The 8,628-nt window shown below is 39.3% G+C and overlaps 1 long non-coding RNA gene across 1 annotated transcript; it reads left to right on the top strand.

The window, feature by feature from the left end:
- The first annotated feature begins 5,098 nt into the window (after positions 1–5,098).
- On the top strand, positions 5,099–7,116 carry LOC141995618 (uncharacterized). Its single transcript, XR_012641374.1, has 3 exons — positions 5,099–5,156; positions 5,560–5,675; positions 6,903–7,116. It is a non-coding gene; the product is annotated as an uncharacterized LOC141995618 (long non-coding RNA).
- Positions 7,117–8,628: the final 1,512 nt, after the last annotated feature.

Raw genomic sequence — 8,628 nt, 5'->3', positions numbered from 1 at the left:
TTAAAAAGCTTTTAGTATGGGTTAAAAGTGAGACTAATTGATGCTGTCAAATTACCTGGATTATTTGATCACAAAGATAAAAAGCCTTTTTTGTAAGTATGACTGTAAGGATCATATTACTCCAATACAACTCCCATTGTTGCTGTTGGGGTAGATATCCAAATGCCTAATATATCTAGCACAGATGTGCCAAAGGACTACAATTAAATCACTCTGCACTCATTTTCTGTACCAATCAACTTTTTCTTCTCTTAATGAACGGACACATGCTGTTTTATATAGAGTCTGATTGATATGAAAACAATGTGGTGGAAGCTGGTGAAAAGTATCCTTTATTCACTCTAGGCAGAGCTGCAGTAGAGGTGAGCAATTGTTTCTAATCAAGCCAGCCATTCTTGTGCTAAAAGATGATAGCTACAGCACTTATAAAGAGGTTATGTTAGATAGTAGGATCAGATTTACAAATGTTGGAGTGCACTGAACACTGTTTTGTTTCAAAGGTTGAACGGTGATTAATTAATATTACCACTACTTGGCCCTTAGATCTCATCTTGGCATCCACAGATTTCAGAGCATCATTAACTCCTTTTTACAGCTGGGGAAACTGAGTCACAGATTGACAAAACAAATTGCCCAATAACAAACAGCAGGTCAGTGGCAGAGGCAGGAATAAACCCCAAGCCTCATGACTCCCACGTCAGTTCCTGATCTACCAGACTAATTAATTCACTACAAGTTTACTTTGGGAGACCTGGGCAATGAAATACATATTTTGGGCTCATCCCTAGCATACATTACATTTATCCATAGCACAAGGATTCCACAAGGGTGGAAGTCCCTAGTCAGAAACTAAGTGCACTGACAAAGCTACGCGAGGAAGCGTTGACTTCCATCTGTTCCCAACCATCTCCCCAATTTGCCCACACACTCTCTGCCCACACCCGTTCCTCTCACCTTGTGCTCCTTACACCCAAGAATTGCCTTTGAGACAAGTCTCTGATGGGAACTCAGGTACATATGCCTTCTTCTCCTCTGTGTACCTGTGCAGGGGCTATGTATACTCTTTTCCTAGATTCTCAAAATGGTTCTTAAATAACATAAAATGTATATCTTTGTGGGGCTACAGTTTGATTGGAAAATAAGTTGTTTAATCATGTGATATAGTGCAAATCATTCAATTATTACACAAGGCCAGTGAAACATTCTACTATGGACTGGTAAGTAGACACACCTCTGTTGTAGCAAAGATTTGTTGCTCTGAGTTCAGTATTTACTATGGATGCGGGCAGTACCACTCTATGTCCACCAAATCAGGAAATCAATATATGTATCGTTACCTACAGTCTGAATATCTTCTCCAGAAATATCTAGAAATGGAACTTTTTCAAATGGATATTTTAAAGAGCAGATGAATAACGGAAAATGAATGGGTTCTAATTAGGTCTGATCATGGTGCTGTCATTTCATACATAATCTGAAGGAGCAACACTGTTCCTAACCACAGTATGCCTCTGAGAAGGGAAACAGCAAAAGCCTGCTGTGATTATTTTCTGCCACTCATGAGCCAAGATTTCTCTTCCTATTTGTCCCAATAAAAACGTTGCTGTAAGCAAACACTGGATGCTATTTCCTCAAATTTCAAAAACAAGGCAAAACTCCCCAATCCGCTATATTTTCATCATGAAAAATGCAAGGGACAAAAATTGGGAATTTCATCTCAGCTCTCCTGGACTGTATATTTGAGTTACAACTGCTCAACTTCTGCCTCTTTCAAAACAATAACATGAGACTTTTCTCTGTGCAAAACACTCACAACCATCCCTGGAATCAAATTATAACCCTATACCTTTCATAAAAGAATTAAAAGCCTGCTTTTGATTTTCAATTGTTATTTGGCAAGCGGTGGTTCCCATACAGGCTTTTTATTCAATACTATGTTGCAATGACAGGATTATATTCAATCGCACTGCAGATAATGACAGTTTAAAACTGGTTAAAAATATTACAATGCTGTTTAGAAGGCTTTAAAATTTTACTGAGGTTTTTGTGGTTTTTTAAATCTAATTTTGTTGTCAGGGAGTGCCAAAGTTTGTGTAGATTTTTAAGCCTGAGACAGCATTATTATTTTAGCCATCTGTGAAAACAAAAACCTAGTACAAATGTAACTTTGAATACATGAAGCACAGGGGTGGAGGGGGGAGTTTTTGTACTTGGTGTAAATAATTGCTTCTGTAGCTTGTTGCTATGCATTTAACAAAAGCAGTTCTCTTAACCAGAATGAAGACACATTTCTTTACAAGCTTTAATTTACAAATATGAAGACAATGAAACATTAATATTTTTCTATCTTCTCATTTCAAGTGTGCATAGGAGATCAATGCCTAGCTAGCTGTTTCTATCGAAAAACAAATGTAAAGGCTTCTTGAGAGAGAAATAAGGCTCCTGATGGCAGAATCTCAACAGCATCTACACTTCATACTTACAGAATCTAATCCAAAGGCCAGTGAGGTCAATAGGTGTCTTTCCATTGGCTTTTATGGGCTTTGGATGAGGCCATATATAGTATAACATTCGCAAGCTGGGTTGAATCTAAGAAACCAGGGTTCTCTCCTTATCTTTAAGAGTGAGACAAAGTGCTGCTAATGTGTATTATCTTTAAAATGATGGATTCACCTTCCAGGTAAGTGGCAGATTTCAGGTGTGAAGCGGAGTAGAAAAATGTCACACACACAGCAAACAAGAAAACTGAAGGTGGTTAAGGGAAGGCAGAACTATGGGACCAAGTGGCTACATATGACAAAGAATGAGAGGCAGAGGCAGGTGCTACTGCTGCCAGATCTTTCTGTCACTGAGCATCCACTTCAGTTCTTGGAAAGCAGCATTATTTGTTACAAATGAGCTGATGCTTTGAGTATTGATCCAAGGCATTGATTTAGGAATTTCACTTGCTTCCTTCCATAGACAGGTCAGCTTAGCTGTTTGTAATGAAGGGCGCAACCCATAAAGTTCAAATTCAAATCGAAGTGTCCCCAGAGTCTATGCTATTCAAATGCGGTATTTTTCTTTACACAAGCATTTTGAAGTTATGGCCTGGATTCGTTCGTGTAACTAAGGCTGCTTTATGATGCCCTGACAGCAGCTCTGGGGGCATTAAACCAGGAAAAAATGGCCCTCGAAGAATATCACTGGTGTAATCAGGCTCAATAGCAGTTTAGAGCTGCTGGAAAAGCTCCATGCTGGCACCTCATTACGGTCCCTGCCAGAGCAGACGTTGTGCCAAGGACCAGGAGAGAGGAGGGACATGGCTAGGGAGCCCTGGGAAGCCTGAGTTAAGTGGGTGTTCTGAGCGTGCTACAGCTGCTCCAAGAGTATGGGAAATGCAAAGGCGACTTAGAGCATCCTTTGTCCCTCTGCTTCATTCTTAAAAAGAACAGGAGGACTTGTGGCACCTTAGAGACTAACCAATTTATTTGAGCATAAGCTTTCGTGAGCTACAGCTCACTTCATCGGATGCAACATTCTTGTGTCAAACACAGGAACAAAGACACTAGTAATCACATCTAGATGTAAGACATATTACAAACTTAGGAGTAGTTATATTTCTATCCATTAACCATTTTTCCTCCTTGCTCACAAGAATTTTCAATACCTCAGTTAACAGGTTCGAAGCCCAGAACGGACCATCATCGTAATCTTATCTGAGCTGTGATGTATGAAAAACTGCGTTAAAATTACTATCACTTTAAGTTGTAAATGTTTTTCTGGTCCTGCTTGCAGTTTAAGGGGCTCTGTAGGAAAGCATGTTGTCTGAGTCAGTCTTCAAATAGCTAGTTTACAGAGGGGTGGGTGTGAATTGTGCCTCTCAGTCTCAGAGAGCAGCCTGCTTTCTCTCTTTGTGTGTTTTTGGTTCATGTGTGTTAGGGGTCTGTATTTTAAGAAATGAAATAGTGTTAGGTTGAAACTTTCTAGCAAGAGAATTTTATGTTTGTATCTAACGTCTATGTTTGTATAACATAACAACCTCCTACATAACACAGGCCATAGAATTTCACCAAGTGGTTCCTGGCATGCAGCCTATAACTTCTGATGATGAACTCTGTGGAAAAAAAAAATCATCTTCCAATGCACTTGGCAAAACCACTATCACATTTTTTTCAGCTGCAAGGAAAACAAAACACTTGTTTGGTTCCTGTCAGTCCCACTCTTCTCTCCCTACCTTCCCCACACCCGAAAAGGAACTGGACTTCCCTAGCAGAAAGCTGTCATTTTCTATGAATAGCTGTTTATATGGTGAAAATGAAAGAAAGCAAAACACTGTATGGACTGAATGCATGAAAAGTTACAGTCTTTGCTCAATAATTTCAGCAAGAGAAGCTATGCTTGCTGGAGGAAATAGTGACAATTTGCTTTGGACCAAATTAGTGAAGATGTAATGTATCTTAATCACTGAATATGTCAGTTTTGCATGCAAATAATAGAGAAATGAGAATTGGTGGTGTCACACAGCTTTAATGAGGGTGTGTGGTAAAAATAACATGAGAACAAGCATCTGCCTTAGAGCTTCTGTAGGCTACTGGGGTATTATTATTAGTTCTGACCTTCTAATTGCTTCTTTATTTTCTGTTCCCTGCTGCACAGAGAACAATATGAATGCATTCTGAACTCCTACATATCTCCCCCACGCATTCCCCTCCCCCCTTCTCTCGCAAGGAAAATAAACAAACTACTGGTTTAATGACTAATTAGCTTGTACTTTCAAAAGAGTTTCATGAGCTTTTGTAAAAATGTTTGGCTTTGAACATTTTTCAAACAGAAATTGGTATTTTTGCCTCTCTCTTCCTCTTAACTTTCTGTACAAGCCAGCGAGGAACATTTTAATTAGAACACTGTCTGCATAACACTACACCCTACCTGCTTCTGTCATATTGGTACTAGGAAACACTATAGTAAATTCCTCTGTGTAACCAGGTCTTCCAATTGATCATAAAATGCGCTGAATATCAAAGGTTGAGCATCTGATTCTAATCTTTTTCTATGGTGTAAATCCAGAGTCACTCCATTGGAGTGGAGTGACTGGATTTAACTGGGATAAGAACATGGACCTAAGTCTTGGAGGATTTTCCAGTTACGGACATCTTAAAAGATTTGTCTCCAAGGTGAGTGGTGCTTGTTGGTTCTGCATGACGTATTTGTTGCAGTAGCAAGATGAAAGGAAAAGAAAAGTGTATGAAACATTCATAGTGGGGAGAGCTGGGGAAACTCTGTGAGAAGCCAATCAAGTAAAGCAGCACATAGTGCACTGCTCTTCAGTGCGTCCTGAGGCTGAGGTAAACTCTTTTTGAAAGTGGTCTCATCCAGCTCCCAAACTGAAAGAAAGATGCTGTGAAACTGTCCTTGAGTTGCAGGACAGAGCAGGCACTCTCTAGACGTATGGTTGTAATTATGGTGTAAAGAGCTTCATCTATGCCTGGAAAAAAAGTAGTAATGGACTGAATTCATTCTGTAATCTCTGTATTAGAGAACGATTTAAAGGAACAGTATTTTTGGCGTTTATCCCAGGACAGTGTTGCGATGATCATCAGTGGCCAGTAGACATCACTATAATTCCATACAAAAGAGGATAAAAGCTAATTTATCAGACAGACCAGAAATATTGGATTTGCACCAAGCATAAGGTGAGTAAATGTCTGACAATCTTCTCTATATACACCTCTTAATCCTGGCCTTCAGGAATCCTTGCTCTCCCAGCCTCAGTACCTCTGTTAAACTACCAATCCTGTCAATTTTCTGATATACACAACAAAGAATGGCATAATCAACCCCATTTACAAGCGAGGCCTGAACTGAGATTTGAACCCAGGCCTCTCAGAATTTGAAGCAAAGGCATTAAAATACACTACACCACATGTCCCCTACAGTAATATTTAGGTTTTTCTTGGTGAAGGCTAAAATCTGCAAATATAGAAACTAGTCCTGTGTAGCAATGTAAGCATCTTTTATGTAATTGCTAATCATATTATGGCTAGGCTTATATTCCTTCCATTTTTTTTCACTGACTGGAACATATTTAAATCCAACACAATACACATTAATAGGAAGGATGCTTAATTTTCTGTTGGGTGAGTAACTTAGCTTTTCTATTATATTTCATGTGTTGCACTGTACTGAAAGTTCCATCCCAAGTAATTCAGGAGATAGTGCCTTTCTTTAGTACTTATTTAGCAATTTTCTTTCTTGTCAAAAGTACAAGTCATTTATACATTTCTCTGACCCTGGAATAGGTACAAAGGAAAATGAGGTGTATCTCTATGGGAAAGCCTGTAGTAAAATCATGCCCTCTTCCTTCATTAAGCAAGAATTGCAGAGAGTTGGGTGGAAAATAGAAAGGTTCAGACAGAAATGGATTGTTTTACTGAGATGACCAAATAAACCTTAAATTAATAGCTGTTGATTAAATTGGTCTATAAAATCTGTTTTCAAAGTTCAGATGAATGACCAGCTGGTTATTAACATCCCTTGAATATACTTACTTAGATCAAAGTTTTATGACCTCTATTTATTATGTCAGACATTGCTACCTGAAAATATTCACTTTTAAAATCTTATTACTGTCAAATTCTTTATTTAGACCAGTGATCTGACATTCTTGCAAGAGTGAACAATAAAGCTTTTTGCCTTTTTAACCGCCTGATCCTGAAGAATAAATCATTTATAACAGATTCTATTCTGTGCCTTTTCAGTGTTGTTGGATTCTTATCGGTCTCGGCATCTGATTTAATGCATTCGTTCAGCTTTGCTTTCCTTATGAAGATGCTAAGGATATGTAAGAGTATAAAGAATTAAAAGAAAAGCCCAAAAATATACTTTATATTTTATGAAATTAACCCAGTTTGGTTTAACAGGAAAGGAAGATGGTGGAATCATCCGATGCGGCACCATGATTGTGGTGAAAAGGCAGCAACTGATTTGCATAAGCACCTCTACCTACTCCGCATAACCTCTCTCATTTAAACCAGCAATGTCAAGATCCAGGCTCCATTTTTTCTCTCAGACCCACATGGCAGATCCTTGTGCTTGTGCAAAGCCCTGCTGATTTCCACTCAAATGTAAATATCTCTCACTACGCATCTGAAGGCAGCATCAGGGCCTAAAAGAACATGGACGTTCAAAAATAAAAATACCCTTTTCTCCGCCTGTTTAGTCTGTTTGTTCCAGCATCTACACTATAATTTGATATGTGAATGAAATATCAGCCTCCGTTCTTAGAGGGCAGCGATGTTGGGGGAAAAAAGGATTCCGACAACAACATGACAGATCATTTTAAGAACTGACTGCAAATGAAAGGTCTGATCCTGCCTTCTTGTACACCCAACATTTCTCCTGACATCTCTGGATGTGCAAAGACAGCAAGATCCAACTCAAAGGGCAAAATCCATCTCCTGCAGGATTACACGCCAAATGCCGCTTATTGCAAGGATAAGAGGGACAATTAAAATACCTACCTTTGTAACTGTCTTCTTTCAAAAATATTCAGTAAAAGGCTTTGATCCACATGTAAGAGGAATGGCTCTACTTTTGAAAATCATTAGCTTTTTGGGGACTGAAATATACCTGAAATCATAGGACTCTGAAAACAAAGTTAAATGGACTGATTGACACATTATTTTAAATATAAATAAATAAATAATCAGCTTGTTGTATTTGAGATGACATTGGTGTCCCCATGCTGTATGCTAGTAATAGCTAAATGGAGAGAGATGGGATCACACCCTACGCCCAGCTTCCCCCCTTCTGCATTGTTACAGAGGCACAAAGAGGTCATACATCAGATTTAACTAGTCTCCAGAGGAATACTCCATATAGGAATGTTATACTGGGAGGTGTTAATGGTCATTAATCACAGACCTAGTTAAAGATGAATGATGGGTGTACTAAGACTTTTCAGTCCACCAAAATGGAAGAAGCAGTTAAAATGCCCCTTTAGGTAGCTATATGTGAAGCAATATAAACTACTGCCCAAGGCACTGGCCAACATGACAAGGCTAAGCATGGCAAGGCAGAAGCTAAGCCATGTGGGTGAAGGGATTCCCTGGGGACTGATTGCAGGTGCATGGGCTGGGGAATTGATTGGTTGCTGCTTTGTCTGTCTAGGTATGCCCAAGGCAGAAAACCATCAGAAAACCAGAAAAGCAGTGGGGAGAGTTGTCCTGGGACAAAGCCAACATCGAGTTTCTTTTGGGCACAGCATTCACTGAAAAGGCAGACTTGAATTTCTTGAGCAAAGAAGCTGAGTCTTGTTTGTTTCTACTGTGTTTAGGGAAATAGGACTTTGTGTATATTCTTTGTAGATAATCAGGATTGCACCAAAGAAATATCTATCATCGCTTTCTCCTCCTAATGGAAACAACCCAGAAAGGCCTGAAACATTAGCTAACAACTTAGGTCAAATTCCCAAGTGATGCAGAGCTGGTGCAAAGGAATGGCCAAGGAAAAGGAATATGGTTGGAATGCCACTATGCTCCAGTGATCCCTGATTGGGCATGACCCCTTTGAGCCATGGATTGTCAAGGTCATACTCCCTCTGGTCCTGCATTGAATGCAGATCAGCTGGACTGGAAATTGCAGTCC

Source organism: Natator depressus, chromosome 11 (genome assembly GCF_965152275.1).
Source record: "Natator depressus isolate rNatDep1 chromosome 11, rNatDep2.hap1, whole genome shotgun sequence".
Lineage (NCBI taxonomy): Eukaryota > Metazoa > Chordata > Testudines > Cheloniidae > Natator > Natator depressus.
The sequence above is the reverse complement of the archived record's forward strand: the minus strand, read 5'-3'. Positions and strand labels throughout refer to the sequence as shown.